The sequence below is a fragment of the Brassica napus genome, chromosome A9 (assembly GCF_020379485.1).
Source record: "Brassica napus cultivar Da-Ae chromosome A9, Da-Ae, whole genome shotgun sequence".
Lineage (NCBI taxonomy): Eukaryota > Viridiplantae > Streptophyta > Magnoliopsida > Brassicales > Brassicaceae > Brassica > Brassica napus.
The window spans coordinates 18,496,694-18,515,628 of NC_063442.1; positions in this window are offsets into that span (position 1 = coordinate 18,496,694).

Consider the following 18,935-nt stretch of genomic DNA (forward strand, 5'->3'; position numbering starts at 1 on the left):
CGCTAAATATATTAAACTCTTCTAGACGACTTACAAGTAAGTCGTCTGAATCAAAAATATTTAACCTAATTGGATTTTTTGTCTCTCTATATAAAGAAAAATTTACACATTCCCTCTCCTCCTCTCAAATGCCTGCAACAAAAATGTAATGTTCATCATTCTAAAACTCTTCAACCTCTCTCTAATCTCTTTGACTTGAAAACACTAAACTTTATATGAAATTTTCAGTTTTGTCTCATGTATTTCTTACTAATCTATCTCTTTTGGAGGTTTTTAATCAGATGATACTCATCTCCACTAATTTAAAGGTCGATCTATTAATTTTAGATATGTATTTTTGTGTGTTCTAGAAAGGTAGATTTATCTAATCTTCCACTCATTTTCTCTATTTTTAAGTCATTTGAACGTTTTTGGATATGCAGGTTTTTCAGATATGGATTTGAAGTCCAGATGACTTCCATGAAGTCCAGACGACTTCCAGGAAGTCTCCCTTTTATAATAGATCTCAGCGTTTTGGTAAGTTTTTATGTCTGATTTTTCTTCATTTGGTAACTTCTTGTTGTATAAAGTTCTTGTTTTTTTTCCAAACTAAAACTCTACAAACTCACTCTATTCTCTTTGACTTAAAAACACCAAACTTTATATGAATTTTTCAGTTTTGTCTCATGTCTTTCTTACTAATCTATCTTTTTGCAGGTTTTTAATCAAATGGTATTCATCTTCCACTCATTTAAAGCTAGATTTATTAATTTTAGATATGTATTTTTGTGTGTTCCATAAAGGTAGATTTATCTAATCTTCCACTCATTTTTTCTGTTTTTAAGCCATTTGAACGTTTTTGGATATGCAGGTTTTTCAGATCTGAATTTGATATGCAGGCTTTTCAGATCTGGAAGACTTCTAGGACGACTTACATGTTAGTCGTCTAAAATATAATGCACTAGACGACTTCCAGGAAGTCTTCCAGACTACTTCCACTTCAGTCGTCTGGACTTCCTGAAAGTCGTCTGGACTTCCTGAAAGTCATCTGGATGTCGTCTAGACTTCCTAAAAGTCGTCTGGACTTCCTGGAAGTCTTCTGACAAAGTCTTCTTCCATATCAAGTGGAGTCAAAGCTTGTCTTTGTAGAGGAATGATCTATAATAATTTTGTTTGTGGTCTGTTTTGTGAATTGCATGTATACTCTTTTAGTTGTGATTTTTTTGTAAAATCAGTAATAATATTTCCCAAGATGTAATACATATGCTAACAATATGTTTACACATTTACAAATCAATGAAATAATAGACTTCAGTAGCTTTTTCTTATCTTTGGATCTCTCATATGCAATAATAAACTCCAATGGTCTTTTTCTCATCTTAATAAACAAGAATATTGGTAGCTTCATATTGATACAACATTTTAAGAAGTATTTTAAGAAACATTTTAACCCTTCTTCCAACTCATAACAATAATCATCATTATTGTCTATAACAATAATCATCATTATTGTCTATAACAATAATACTTAAAAGATGGAAACAAACAATAGTAACTAGTCAAAGCATATCATATTTTTTATAAGTTTGCGTTGAAAAACTTAGTCAAATTTAGTAAAACTAAGGGAGAAAACATATTTTGTAAATATGAGTTTTACATTTCTTGAAGTTACTTATCACTCTTAAAAATATAAGTTATTCAAAAACTAACGTAGAAGACTTAAAAACTAGCGGAGAAGACTTCCACGGAAGTCTTCTCGAATCAGTTAGAAATTTTAATTAACGTGAATGTGGGTAACCTCATAAATATCACCAATTAAAATATAAATTTCATTCAGTACCCCAAATATTCATTAATAAACATGAATTAACAAGGAAATGTTAAAAAGTCTTTATAGTTTTAGAGAAAATGCAAGTTTATTAAACATTGACGCAGACGACATCCACGGAGGTCATCTAGTAGACTTCCAGAGAAGTCGTCCATTTAGGTCGACGGGGACCACTTCAATCTAAGTATTCCAAATGACTAAAATATAAGTCGTCTGGTCAACGCAGAGGTTATTTTTGTAATTGACTTTGAAATATGTTATTTGAGACGACTGAAAAATAAGTCGTCTACTTTTGTTTGGTTAAAAAAAACTCCTAAAAAGCTATACGACTTATATTTCAATTGTCATAGGTTAGTTTTGCATTTGACTGGATTATTTTAGAAGTTTGACTTTCCTGGACGACTTACATTTCAGTCGTCTCGTGAAAATTAAAATATCAATATTTTTTTTTAAACTAGACAACTTACAATTAAGTCGTCATAGGTTAGTTTTGCAATTAAAAAAGAAAACATCAATATTTAATTATATATAGACGACTTACAATTCAGTCGTCCGTCAGACGACTTACTTGTAAGTCGTCCAGGATTTACGAGGTTTGACCAGAATCTCGGAATAAAATCATGGATGACTTACACGTAAGTCGTCGGGCGGATGACTGAATTGTAAGTCGTCTGGGTATAATTAAATATTGAAGTTTTTTTTTTCAATTGCAAAACTAACCTATAATGACTTAATTGTAAGTCGTATAGTGTTAATAAAATATTGATATTTCAATTTTCAGTAGACGACTGAAATGTAAGTTGTCCGGAAAAGTCAAACTTCTGAAATAATTCAGTCAAATGCAAAACTAACCTATGACCACTGAAATGTAAGTCGTCTAGGTTCTTTGGAGATTTTTTTGTAACCAAACAAAATCAGACGACTTAACTTTCAGTCGTCTCAGAAAACAGATTTCAAAGTCAATTGTAAAAATAACCTCTGCGTTGACCAGACGACTTCCAGGTAAGTCGTCTACTGCCAGACGACTTCCCATGTAAGTCGTCTGACGAATAGATCTGAAAAAAAATTTGATTTCATACCTTAAATTGGTGAGATAACTTCCTTAGCACACATAAGGCTTCTCCAAGCACACAGAATCTCAAACGAAAGTGACCCACCCAGAATCGTTAGCTTCTATGACTTTATGAACCATAAAAAATGTAAAATCAAAATCTTGGATTTTTTTTAGCTCAATATGAAGAGAAATTGAGAGATATGTTGTGTTTAGTTCATAATAATAGAAAAAGAAGAAGGGTAACTCGATTTTGGGAGCATTAAGAGCTTCAAATTGGTTGTTCATGGTGGTTAGGGTATTGATGACAATGGCAATCTTGTAATTACTTGAAGATGATGAGGGTGACACAGTAAAAATGTCATTTTCGAAAAAAAAATTGATGGCATTTTCGTGAATTATATGAACTTGTGTGGTAAATAGGGCAAAACCAATTTCTAAAAAAAAAGAGGTTAGTTTTGTGTTTGACTTTAAGTTGTAGGTCAATTCTACAAAAAAACCCTAATTTTTATGTATTATTATTTATTATTATTTATTTGGTGTATACAAATAATGTTTACGTATTTTTTTTTGTGTGTTCATTTACGAATTTTGTATATAATTAAGCTAAGATAAATACATAAATCAAATTCATATCTCTTGTTTATTTACAATAATGTTTTGGTAAATAAATCAATACAATCATATTATTTATTTTATAGGGTATGTAATTAAATTTTAGGATATTAACATAGATATATAATATATTTAATATAAATATTTATTATTGAGACTTTCTACTTATATGATTTTATTAACATTTGTATATTTGTTGTAACAAAATTAAACCATTAATCACAAAATTTTCAATGAAGTTTTTTTAATGCAAATTTTAAAATTAAATTATTAAGCTCTCAATACTTTTTCAAAGAAATTTTTTAAAATAAGATATTTATATATTTTTATGTGGTATATGGTTTAATTTAAATGATATTAATATATATATATATATATTTTTTTTATTATGAATATCTGTTAAATAAGATGGGGAAATTTTACTTATACACTTTTCTTGATACCACTTTTCACTTATACCACCACTCAAAGGACATTTTCATAAATACCACATTCATTAATGTATAAATGACTAAACTAACCCTGCCTTATCTTCAGTCTATCGTCTCCTTCTTCTCTACCGTCGTGATCCTTCTTCTCTCTCCGTTCGGATCCACCGTCTCTCTCCGTCGGATCCACCGTCCTTCTTTTCGAGATCCATCGTCTCTCTCCCCGTTGAGATCCTTCTTCTCTCTTCGTTGAGATATGTCGTCATCTCCGTCGAGATCCGTCGTCATCTCCGTTGAGTTCCATCGTCACTCTCTCTCACGTATCTGGTGATAAGCAATTACGAGAATCACGATTCAAAACCTCAAAGATGTTGGCTCCTCTCCACGATTCACACTGGTATGTTTCTAATTTGTGTATTTTTTTTGTTCGATTCAAGTAATATTTTGGATTTGTTCTTTCTGTTATAAAAAAAAAATCAACGAAGGTTGGTTTACAACAGGTCGATCTAAGAGAAAGAGTTTTGATAGTGAACATTGAGTTTTCAAAAAATTATAAACCTTTATAAATCTGGGTTCAAGTAATTTTAGGATTTTCTTTCCTCTGTTATTCAAAAAACAAATAAAATTGATTTAGACTTGTCATTTGAATAGTTCTGGTTAGGAGAATTATTTTCGGATAGTGAACATTGTATTTTAAAGAATTAGAACCTCTTATAAATCTGGGTTTTAAGATATTGTTGATAGTACAACTCAATACTTTACAAGGTTTTATAAAGAAGTTTGTAAACAAGAGTTGTTCATATATGTCTATAAAAAACATATAAATGTGTGAATTTGAGAAATCTTGTCTTTTATTATCCTATATTCTTTGTAAGACTGTTACCAAAATACATGAACATTATGCTTGGATAAAGTATCTTTAGACCATGATTAAAAGTTAACATCATCTTTTTATGTCGTCTTTCAGTTAGATAGCAATGAATTTTGCACATCTTTGAGATTGCGTCCGAGGATTGATGAAGCAAGAACAGAACCACTAGACAATCTAAAAGTGATTATCCAATCGGTGTTTTGGTCAATAATGTGAAGCATTTTATAAAAGATTATAAATGTAGTTTTATAAGGGTTTATAAATTAGAAGTTTGTAGAGACTTATAAAACATTGTTTATTCTTTATTACTTCTTATGGTTAATACAATGCTTTGATTTCCTGATGAATACAAACATTTGGTGACCCTAACACATACTGATCTTGATGACATGGATTTTAACAGTGTTGTACAATTAGTTCAACAAAGATATAAAATAAAAAAATTTAATGGGAATAAGGATTTGTAGATTTACTTTTTGCAACATATGATATAGGAAAATAACACATGAAAGAAGATAAAAATGAAGAAAAAAGAAAGCTGAAAAGAAAATAAGAGTTTGTAAATCATTTATAAAACGGTTTGTTAAGTTTATAAGCTATTTATAAAGGTTTATAAATTATTTGTAAGAGTATCGAAACCATTTATAAAGGTTTATAGAACAATTAATAATGGCTATAAACCATTTATAGCTGTTTATAAAAAAATAATGAAATTTTATAAACAATTTATAAGGGGTATGTATACAATTTATATGGTTTATAGGTTTAGGAATCAGTTAGAAAGTCTCTTAAATAATTTATAAGAGTCTCTAATAATTAATGAAGACTTATAAAAATCATTTATAAGAGTTTGTAAAGTAATTTATAAGGGTTTATAAGGATATGTAAATAATTAATAAGAGTTTATAGATCATTTATAAAATTTTATTTATTTTTTTATGAATTTTATAAACCTATTATAAAGGCTGATAAAACAGTTTATAAAGTATATAAACTATTTATAAATGTTTATTACAAAATTTATAAAAGTTTATAAATAATTCATAAGGGGAATGTATATAATTTATAAGGTTTATATAGGTATATACATGTTTATAAATCAATTGGAGGTCATTAAATCAATTATAAGAGCTATAACCATTTAGAAAGGCTTATAAAACAATTTATAAAGTATATAAACTATATATAAATGTTTATTACAAAAATTATAAATGTTTATAAATAATTTATAAGGGGTATGTATATAATTATAAGGTTTATATATGTATATACATGTTTAGAAATCAATTGGAAGTCTTTAAATCAATTATAAGAGTCTATAACCATTTAGAAATGCTTATTAAACAATCTATAAGAGTTAATAAAATAATTTTAAAGGGTTTATAAGGGTATGTAAATTATTTTCAAGGTTTATATAGGTATATACATGTTAAGAAATCAACTGGATGTATTTAAATCAATTATAAGAGTCTATAACCATTTAGAAAGTCTTATTAAACAAGGTGTTATAAAAGAAGTTCTTAAACAAGAGTTCATCGTATATATCTATAGAACAACATATAAACGTGTGAACATGAGAAGTCTTGTATTGTGTTATCCTATATTCTTTGTAAGACTGTTACCAAAATACATGAATATTATGCTTGGATAAGGTATCTTTACACGATTAAAAGTTAACATTATCTTTTTATTTCGTCAGGCAGTTAGATAGCAATGAATTTTGCACATCTTCGTGATTCATCTGAGGATTTATGAAGCTGGAACAGATCCACTAGACAATCCAAAAGTGATTATCCAATCGGTGTCTTGGTCAATAATGTGAAGCATTTTATAAAAGATTATAAATGTAGCTTTATATGGGTTTATAAATTTGTAAATTAGAGATTTGGGAGACTTATAAAACTTGTTTATTATTTGTTACATCTTTTGGTTAATACAATGTTTGGATTCTCTAAGGAATACAAACATTTGGTGACCCCAACGCATTCAGATCTTAATGACATAGATTTTGACAGTGTTGTACAATTAGTTCAACAAGGATATAAAAAGAAGAAAAGTTAATGGGAACAAAATTTTGTGGATTTACTTTTTGCAGTATATGATATAGAGCAATAACACATGAAAGAAGATAAAAGTGAAGAGAAAAGAAATTTAAAGGGCAAATAAGAGCTTATAAATCATTTACAAAAGTTTATAAAACATTTTTGTAAGTTTATAAGCGATTTATAAATGTTTATAAATTATTTGTAAGAGTCTCTAAGATCTATGGTTCACTTTCTCAGATCAACCAATGGGGGTAGATCTATGATTATTGATGAATGTAAATAATTTATAAATTTATAAACTATTTATAAAAGTTTATAAAAATGTTATGAAAGCATATATTCAATTTATAAGGGGTATTATAAGAGTTGTATAGGTTTATAAATCAATTAAAAGAGTCTATAACCATTTAGAAAGCTTTATAAAACAACTTATAATGGTATGTATAATAGTTTATAAGGGTTTATAAAGGTATATAAATAATTTATAAGAGTTTATAAAAATAATTTATAAAATTGATACACCATTATAAAATAATTTATAAGGGTATGTAAAATTATTTGTAGGAGTCTATAAACCATTTATAAAGACATATAAGATTTGTAAGTCCGACAAAGGAGGTTTCTTCGTTCGTGGAGCTGAAGCGGTGGGGTCTGAAGCGGTGGAGCATTGTTCGCTGTCCGAATGTGCCTCGGAATCTGCCACGTATCATCATCTCTTTATAAAACATGCACATGTTCTTTATTTTTATGAATTTAATCTTGTGTATCAAAGTGTTGGGCTTTAAGACGAAAGACTTGTGCCAATAATTTCAGTCCATGAGGCTTAAATGAAAAGAATGTTGACAAAAAAAAAGATTTATAAGGGTTTATAAAAGATTTTAATGGGTTTTGAAGAGTTTGTATAGGGTTTACAAAAAAATATAAAGGTTTTATAAGACTTTATCAAAAGATTTATAAATAGTTTAGAGAGTCTTTTTAAGCTGTTAGAGAAATATCTATTCAGCCAAAAAACATATCAGAAGAATCAGGTTAGTGGTATTTTGAAGTGTTACAACTTTTTATTTCATGAAATCAGGTGTAGAGTGTATGACAAAGCGTTGTAAGTATATTAAGAAATGAAGCATTGTTAAAAGATAGTTGCTTGTTACTAGTACTTAATCTGAAGGATGAATGCTTCTTGAGACATTAAGAAACATACATTCAGAAAGAAGTCATTATAGTCTTCTTTGAGTGTGAATTCAGCTGAATCAAACCGCCAAGCAAGAGGAGTAGAAGGCATCATCATCATAGAGCCATGGCGGATTGGGGAGCACCAAGTTGATGAGCTCTTCAAGCAATCAGTAGACTTGGGATATTTTATTTTGTTTTACAAGAATGTATAAATTGATTCATATAGGTTTATAAATAGATTTGTAATGCTTTATAAAATATCTACTGCAGTCTATAAGTTAATTATAAATATTTATAAACTAATTTATAAAGCTTTGTAAATCATTTGAATCTAGCTCCAATAGAGTTTGTACTTGCAAAACTCAGTTTTTGTTAGATGTTACTAACATGATCTGAGAATATCAAGGCTTTTCCATATTTCATTCTTCTATAAAAGAAACGATTGGAACCACACTCATTTACATGTCGAACTAATCTCTTCAACTATGCAACTCGTAAGAGAATCTACAATTGGTTTAGTATAAGAGATGTCTGAAGAAAATGAGAGAGAAGGATGTATAAAGAAGCCAACTCTGCAATTTTTATAAAGAGTTATAAATATTTAATTCTTTGATCATACAAACCACATTCTTGTTCAGAGTTCCTCTTGCTTCTTCAAACAGCTCACCAACCTCGTCGATCTTCAAAATCTGAGCGCAAGCCAATCACATGTTATTCATACGCATCATCACTCACTTCCAAAAACAAGATTCAAAAATAATATGCTTTGGTAACTCAACAAACTCATGCTCCATCTCCACTGCTTCTATAGATATTATACACAAACAAGACATAAAAAATGAATCTCATATAGTACCAAACAGAACATTACACTACCAAAACACCAACCTTCCACCTCATATACTGCACATACTAAACTTTGCTAGTCAAACTACAAATGGTATCATTGTATTACCTCAAGAAAGTGAGGTACTTGATATGCATATCATCACACATATTCTCCACATCATCCCTTAAATCCAAAAGCTCATACCACACCTTTGTAATTTCCTGCATCATTAACATATCAACCAAGAGAAGAAGAAATCATGGAATAATCTTAATCTTAAATTATTAATTTCTCATGATTTAAATATATGTTAAGTTCTATGTCTTTTGATTGCTAACAGATCAATAGTAAGATTCCAAAGGACCCAATTTATAAGGTCTTATAAATTTGAGATTTGAAAACTTCATGAGAAAAACTTCAAAACTTCGTCTTCCTTCCTAGAAATTGATCGAATATGATATACCAACCTACAATTACAGAAAGAGACGAAAATCACCATCTATTATCCTCTTACCATTGTTAGCGTTTCTTAGGTGTTGGGAGAGAGATCGTCTTGTTCGTTTGAGCTTGTAAATTATGTTAGCTTTGTGGAGAACTCGTCATTGGCGTGAGATCCATCATCTAGGGATTGGAATTGGAAAGGATGAGTTCACCTGAGCAGGCGAAGACATGAGCTGAGGCGAATCAAAGATGTCAATATACGGCGGTAAGAAGAGGCGTTTGATCACCAAAGGCTTAAGCTGCTCGACACGTTACGAGCTGCCGGAACCATCAGATCTTCACCAGACGAGCATGACGATGCAGCCGATGAGAACAACTATGGAGGTGGATATAACAATGGCGGATTGACGATTCTCGATGAGCATCAAGCTCAATTCGGCGGTGACGGACTCATAAGCGGAGGCGTTGGCCAGGTTGGAGACGATGATGAGTTCTCCATTTCTTTTGATTAGTTAGGGTACAATAGTCTTTTACCTATTAAAATTTTAATGGTAAAATTGAAAAGTGTAAAGTTGAAAAGTGGTATTAGGAAAGTGGTATTAGTGGCAATTCCCCAAATAAGATTCATATTCATATAATTTTATGATCATTTATATATTGTTATAACAAAAAAAATTAAACCATTGATCACAAAATTTTCAATGTTTGAATATGAGACTTTTAACATTTTTGATAATTTATGATCGTTTTTAAAAATTAAAATATAACATATAAGAACAAAATCTAAATTTTTGATTATATAATTAATATGATTATTTTATTTTAATTAAAATAAAATTAAGAAAACAGAGAGAGGATACAAAAAATTTCATCAAATCTTGATTATTCATAATAATTAATTATCATATATATGTTAATCATATTAGGTAATTCTGAAACTTTTATTTAAGGAACATATAAAAAATATTTTTTTGTATCCTACTAATCAATTTGATAGTTATTTGAATAAAAAAATATAATATACGTTTAGTTGGACCAAGTTATTTTATAAAGATTCTTAGAATCATCTTACTAATGACACATGGTTAAAAAAATGTTGTAATGATTCTCAGTTAATATATAAAGTATCGTTATTTTTATACATCAACATAGTATATGGTCCCGATCAATAGCAAATTAATACACTAACAAAAAACAATTTTAAAATTTTTACGCGAACTAACGAATTCTGACTTACCACATATTGGCCCATTTTCAGTTAGTCAAAAATCACTGACATTTTAAATGATGCTAGTACAACATGACGAAGCTTTTGAGTATGGGCTTGTTAATATGAGTTGATCCATTATATGGGTTTGTTTTGTGTTAAAATGAGAATTCTCAAACGATCTATTTCATGAATTTAAATTTTTTGCCTAAAACGAAACTCATTTAGATAACTTTCTAGATAACACTAATTGGTGTATATAGATGGGAGATGAACTCAACCAATATTACAAAAGACAGTTTTACCCTTATGTAAATAAAATATCTGGAATAAGGTTTTGACAAAAATAATTATGATATATTTTTCAAAACATACAAAACCACATTTTCCGCTGAAACTGCAAATGCTAAAACCAAAAAATTACATTTTCGACCATAACTGCAAAAACATATTTTCTCGCCAAAACTAAAAGTCACGCAAAACCAAAAAAAATGTATTTTTTATCAAAATCGCAAAACTACTTTTTCCGCCAAAATCACAATAACCACCAAATCACATTAAAAAAAAAAGAGTTTTCATTGAACTCGGAGCTCGAAGCACTTGCTTGGATAATGAAAAACATGCTTTCTACATGTCCAAGTTTTAGGACAAACTGCAATGACTTAATTGCCATGACTGGAGAACCTAAAGTTTGGTCAATTTTCTCAACAAACCTGAAGGGGATAGGTGCATTACAAATAAAATTTCACAACTTCAAGATTTTCTACATCTATAGGAGGCAAAACAATATCCAATTTATCCAAGTGTTTAACATTTTTAATATTTAGTGTTTATGATTTTGGATTTAAGATTTATCCAAGGGTTTAGGGTTTACCCAAGAGTTTAAAGTTTAGTATTTAGGATTTAGGGTTTAGTATTTGAAGTTTATGATTTTGTGTTTTGCTGACAGCTTTAGAAATATTTTTAACAAATTCGTTTTTTTTTTTGCAACTACTACTATTTTTTATTTATTTTAACTTTTTTTTTTAAATTATTATATAACTTGGCAAATATTTATTTTTTTTTTCTTTTAAAGAAATGTAGAATATGAAATAACAAACTCATGGGTGAACCTAAAACTCTTATTTCTTATTGTGACGTCATACTTCTAGGTAAACCGAAATATCTTTTAGGGAGCGAAGGAGATTCGTGAAAAAGACGTTGATAAAATTTGCAAAACAGGCTTAGACAAAACCTCAAGAGCATCCAGGTCTCCCTACATCTCTACTATTATGTTAACTAGTGGTCGATTAAATGTGGAAGACTGAATACACCACAAATCCACCAATTTCGTCTTATCTGCTATCCCTTCTTCGCCGCTGATTTCATTCATGATAATCATTTCATTCATGATAATCATTTCATTCTCTCCTTTCTCAGCATCAATGTATAGCTTGTAAGTTGTAATGCCTTTGTTTACCCTTCATGTGTGCCCGCTCTTTCTCTAGGCCCATGGGCCCATTTTGTCTAGATTGCTGCGAGCGCTTATTTACTGACTTTCTAAAGACAACGTAATTGTTTACTTTGTTCTGGTTTCACTCGTACAATACCGTGAATTACTTTTCGATAGGTCATCACACCATATTTCAACTATTTCAATTCAAGTATTTTTAATTATGTAGTTCTTTCTAGATATTTGACTGAACCAAATCTTTTTAGTCTTCCAACATACATTATTACACAATAGATATTTAGATTTTACATTTGCCCACATTCATAAAGCGCAATGTCATTACACACCTTATATGTTTCTAACTGCTTCTGGGGTAAGAACCGAGACGACTAACCAGATCTAATGGTAACGCTCATGTTCGCCCCTCCCGTTTCCCCACAACACGATCTACTTAGGCATGTGGGTCCACCATGTTCGATGGTCAGTAGTGTTAATTTTATTAGTAGTTTAAAATATTTGTTTGCTGACCATGTAATCTTCGTTCGCGCGGTTCCATGAATCACTAATATCTCACTCATCCTTCTGTTGCTTCATTTCAAGCATGATTAACCATATAGTGTTTTTAGATATGTGAATGAAAAAGTAAATGCAATTTTGTGATATATAGGCCTGACTGGTTCAAACGCAGCGGTTACAGGAGTTTGCAGATGCGGGTGGTTGCGGTTTCTAGCGGTTAGAAATTGGTGCGTTTGCGGGATACTTATGACTGGTTAACTACCAAATGCATCAGCGGTTAAATAATAAATTAACAATATTTATGTTTTATATAATTATAAAAATATCAAAAATCATAATAGTATAATAAATATAAACTTATAAATTTAAATTTTTAAAAATTATAGAAAATATTTTTATTTAAAAAATTTATAATATTAATTAAAATATAACAGATATATTAAAATATAATAGATATATTTTAGTATTTTTATAATTCCAATTTAAAAATTTTATTGAATATTATTATTTTTGTAATCATTATGGGACTCAAACCGTGTTGTGATACCTTTTTAAAGGGGCATACCAACAACTAGATAAAAGTAACTTTTTGAAATATTACTACAAATTTAAAATTATATAAACTACTATTTTTCTTCATTTTATCCAATTTAAAAATTTGGTGATAATTTTTTCTGATTTGTATAAATACATTAACATATTTTTTATTTATCATATCTTTAATAAACTTCTATCTTACTAAAATATAAATAATAAATATTTATTATTATGCAATATTTTTACACAGCCCGAGTAATAGACCGAACATGGTCAACTCGCCACGGTTGATGGCCGTGTAACGGATTTGCAGCGATTAAACGTCCGCCTAGAGCGCGTTTTTGAACAGGGCATATATGTAAGAGAAATTACTCAAAATAACTCAAATTAAACATGTAATGACTAGAATAACTCATAATTTGTATTTACTAGAATAACTCATAAGGCAAACAAAAATACCAAAACACCCCTTCCCTTTATTATTCACAAAATTGCCACTGAGATTTATTAATAGAGAAATGTTTAATTATTTTCCAGAAAAAAATTCACTTCGTCGTCGAGAGAGTGTGGGTCATGTTCTCCGAAGACGACAAAAGCAAATCAGACCCTTTTTTTCACTTCTGTCTCCGACGACTTCTCCGTCACAGCCGCCTTCCATTTCGTCACCTCCACCCGAGCTCGCCGCCGTCTCTGTCATACAAGAGGAACCCTAAATCCGAGATTACCTCTGACAAATCCAGATTTAAATCAAAGATAATTGAAAGTATAAGTCCTGAATCTATGCAATTCTAAGTTGTTATTACATGTTCTTAACATGTATTGTTTGATTGAATGTTAGATTTTGAAAACCCTAATTTCTAGCACCTCAACACTTTACTCACATTCTCAGTTCTTTAGCTTTCCTACGGTAAAATTATGGAATGCTTTTCTGTGCGCCAGTGCTATATGAAGGGAATAAGAAAAGATTGTTATCTTTCGAAATAACTGGATGTTCACTTGATAAACTCTGACCAGAAGTGATCCCAACTTTTTATATTTCATATACAGGTCTTACAAATAAAAAGATCCGCATATGCCCCTGAGGCAGGAGTGAGATATGATGGTGTTTATAGGATTGAGAAGTGCTAGCTAAAAGTTGGAGTGCAGGTATGCATACAGCTTAATAATATTTTCCACCAGTTATGTCTGTGCAGAGAGGGTGATTATTTTCCTGACCTATTCTTCTGTTTTTCCTTTTTTTTTTTTTTTTTTTTTTTTGAAACACTATTCTTCTGTTTTTCATAGGGTTCTTTTAAGGTCTATTGTTACCTTTTTGTTAGATGTGATAACAAGCCAGCTCCGTGGACCAGGTTTATATAGATCTTCGAAGCGCCTTCTTTTATGTTTTCTGTTTGAGTCTAACGTTGTGGGATATACTGCAGTGACGAACATGGAGATCCTTCAAGACCTTTGCCTAAGCTTGAGGATGCAATAGACATGTTTGAGAGAAATGAAACTCTGTCATGGAATTGTGATGTAAGTTCAATTTTAGCATTCAGAGTGTGATCAGATATCAAAACTTTTTTTACCTTATCTGTAATCTCTTCCATGTACTTGAGGATACGCTTACTTGTAATCTAATCCATCACAACTCACACTTAACCTCAATAGTTCCTCATATGCATCTCTATAAATGGTTATATAAAATCTCGTCATATATGTGTTGTGTGTAGTGTCATTGGATCAGCGATTTTGAGCTTTGGATTATACATTGTGATTTGGGGAAAAGAAAAATAGGATTCAACTAGAACTGTAGCAGGTCCTAAAAAGTCACCGTTGTTGGTTAACACACACCTTAGAGCAACACTAGTATTACCATCCCGTGCTTAGCACGGGTCAAGTTTTGTTTGCATTAAAAAAGTCATGCTTAATCTATTCACTTTTATTTTTATTGTTTTAATGACTGTTCTGATAAGATTAATATAATAAAAAATATTATTAATCATGTACGTAAATATACAATTTTTTTCTAAAAATTCCTAAGATAGTCGAAAATGCTCTGTTCATAACAAATAGATTAGTGAAATTGTCAAACCATAACAAACAAATTTGTAAAAACTATATTTGCATTATCATAGTTGTAGATAGTTGATACCTGTTTTCCTTCGGTTGAGTGTTATTTTTTTTTGGTTGTTGCTGCTGTTGTTTTCCACATCTTTAAATTTGAAAATGCTTAACCACCTTCGAGGCTACAAAAACATAATATAGAATTTTAAAGAGTAAGAGAGAATTATTTAGAAAAGAAGTAAGGATACAATTGTTTTCAGAGAATGCTCCTTCGTTTTGTCTGTAATTTGAGTTTATCTTTTGCTTGATTGTATCTTGGCCTGATATACTTCTTTCTTGTTAAAGCTTATTTTTTTTTTCTTCCCCCTACATTTCTGATTTTATTGGATTAAAGCAAGGCAAATAGTTTCCTAAAATAGGCAATAGAAAAAACAGATTTATAAATACTAATTTTATAAATAAAAGAGTTAGAGATACTTATTGTTACCTGACAACGCTTTAAAACAGGAGTAGACTTCAGATGCCATTTTCAAGCTGAAACAAATAATAAAAGAATATGACTTGTATGGATTTTCTTGCATCTGGCGAATATCTGAAAGAGAAAAAAGAAAAATAAGAAGCAATGCAGAAGAAGAGAGATGAAGAAGGTATAGAGGCAGTTTTAAATCGGATCATATTTTTGAACGTGGTGTTTATAATGGGAATTTTTTTAGGAATGTAGGTATTTGGAGTCACTGAAAACTCGGGACTTGAATGTGATTTTTAGAAAGATAATTTTGTATCAATATTTATTTTTAAATGTTTTTGCCACATGTCATATTCTGATTAGTTAGGTGACTTGTGCTTTAGTATATAAAGGATTATTAGTAGGATGAAGAGAGAGAGAAAGAAAGTCTCTTATTTTATTTTATTTTTTTTGTCATTGGAAAGTAAGGGACATCCTTTAATTAAATGCTTTTCCCTTCTCTTTCTTCCTCGCTTCTCACCCCTCTTCCCTAAGGGATGCCTTAAGAAACTTCCAATAATGATGCTCTTATACAATGAAGCCTCATCATTAAGATGTGACTGATGAAAGTGGAGTACTTTTCAATGGATATGGAGCTATTAAAAGATATGGTACCCAATATTTCTTACGTATACATGTATTTATTACATTATTTATTAACTTGTAGTATCATTTAGTACATACCTTGTAAAGAAGCCCGGCAACATAAGCTAAAATCATTAGCATTTTAGTGTATATATATGGTTCCCTTGTTATTGTTCTTGACAATTTACTCTGAATAAATAAGCAAAGCCTTCTTCTACAACTTATGTGCAATCTAAGCTTAGCAGCCGCTAGTATGTATGTCTAGATGAAAATATCGACTTGAATTCATGGAAGCATAACCAGAGAATTTCACTCACTCCAGTCAGATATTGGTGAGGCATGAAACCTTATAACCAATGTTTTTAAACCCGACCCGGACAATGAACCGAACGATTTACCGGGTTGCTGGGTCACCGCGTCGACCGCGGATGAACCGCGGGTTAAAAAAATGAATTAATTGTTTTATATAATATTATATTATCTATGAAAATAAATACATAAAAATTAAAGTTTATATTTTTAAAATGTTTTTTAAAATATAAAATAATAGTTTGGATATGTATATATTTTATGTTTAAAAGGTATTTAGAAAACACTTAACTTTAGTTTTTATACTTTTATTTTCATTTGACATACAAAATATCAAAAAATTGTTTAGACTATTTAAAATTTGATGTAACAAAGTAAGAGTTATGACATCTAAAAAAATCAAGATATAAAAATTAGAAATATTTAAATGTCTAATGTAAATAATAAACTAAACTTCAAATTCAAAATAAACTAAAAGTTAAGGATCATTGTAATAAATTGTCAATAACGGAAATAAACTAACACCAAATCACATAAACTAATTTTGGTTCTTTTTACCATCGTTCACTTCATTTTCTTTGAGTGGCATAGTGAAATCTTCATCAAAATCTAAAAATCACAATATAAAACTGAAAAGGGAAAACCTAACTTTTTTTTGACAGCACTTAACTTCTTAATTGTAAACTTAGAATATAAAACATAATCTAAAAAATTATCTATTGGTTCAACCGGTGGTTCAACCGGTATCGGGTTCCGGGTTTTAGTGGGTTTTCGCGGGTTTCTGAAAAACCCAAACCGGATTTTTTCTGGATCACCGGATTTACCGGTTTAACTGCGGGTCCGGATCGGGTTTCAAAACACTGCTTATAACTAAGTTTGAGTACTGACTCTTACCTTAGCTCAAACTCAGTAAATAACATTGTTTCTTTGATACATCGTTGGGTTCATGTTTCTCCAAACATAAAGATTGCAACAAGTGATTAAATCACCATGAAAAAGGATAAATTGATAAGGAAGAAAAGAAAAATGAGAGAGATGATGACAAGTTGACAACTACAAAAAATGACCTAATTCTAATTTTAATTAATCTAAAAATAAACCAGATTCGAAATTAATCTAAACCGGTCGAAATTGAACATTAAATTAAGTTTGGTTTACATAATCTAGATTTCTGTTAATAAATCTGCCATAACATAAATTAAAAAGTCTGCCACCACATAAACAAAAAGTCTATCAACAATTTTAAGTCAAATATATAAATCTGCCATAAGAAAATAAATCGAACATAATAAAATAAATTGACCACAAAAATATATCATTTATAACAAATCTGCTACCTCAATCGACAGACATATTCTTTTTCTATTCAAATTGAACAATTAACCATGCCGTGGAAACAAATCTTACGTTTCTAAGAAAGTCTCACACCATTTTAACGGTAGATTTTTTTAATACATATTTTATAAACAGACTTATTATTTGACAAATTTATTTTTTTGAGAATAAATCTACCATCGATCAAAAGTTAAGGGTATTTTGATAATGTTTTTTTTTATAACTATGGACAAGGGCAATTTCGACCAGAAAAATATTTTAATAATTTTCAAAAAAATATGAGTCATTCTAGTAATAACACAACTAATTTGTGTCATTTAAGTAAACTTTCCGGCACCATAAATTACTTATAATGACTCAAATAATACATGTAATAACTAGAATAACCCATAAACTTTTATCATTGCTAGACTAATTTTTGGGCGAAAGAAAGTACAGAAAACCCATCCACGCTCGTCTAGAAGTTTTAGAAGGAGCACTACTAAAAAAATCCCTAAAATTTCTCTCAACTCGAGCTTTCTGATTTTTCGAAGGTGCGAACAGTCCTCAATGTTGGTGCGCATTGACCCTACTGGCTCTTGATTTGTATGCGCTCGAGTCTCGCAGCAACCGTGAAGATTTGTCTATGGGTACTGTTTTTGCATCACGTGTATACGCTCACTCACTTCGTTCGTTGTGCTGCTGATGGAAGCGCTTTTAAAAAATGGTAATATTTTTGATTCATCGATTTGAGTTTTCTTAGGGTTCAAACTAGATTCGTCATTCTCTGTTTTGGCTTTAATCTTAGTGAGGGATGTGGTGTTATTATGATAGTGATTGCTCTATTTGATATGCACGTGTGCGGAGAGAAACGAAGGGAAGTGAAGAGATTCAACTTGAAGATGAACCCATATCACCCTTTGTCTTCTTCTTTTAGGAGAAGCTACGTTGAGAACAAGGAGGAAGCTTGAAGAATATGTTTCATTCTTTGGAAGAACATGTGAGGAGAGGAGGAGAGGTATCAGCGTTTCACAATCACTCAGCTCATATATTACTTTCACAAAATCCTCCTATCTAATTTCGTAGTTAGCTTCAAGTAATTCACTACCTTGATCATTATCCACTTCAAATAACCAGTTCTCTCTTTCAAATCTTCACGTTCCGCAGACGAAAATAATGTGATCCATGTTTCTCCAAGCAATAAGAATTGTAACAAGTGATAAAACC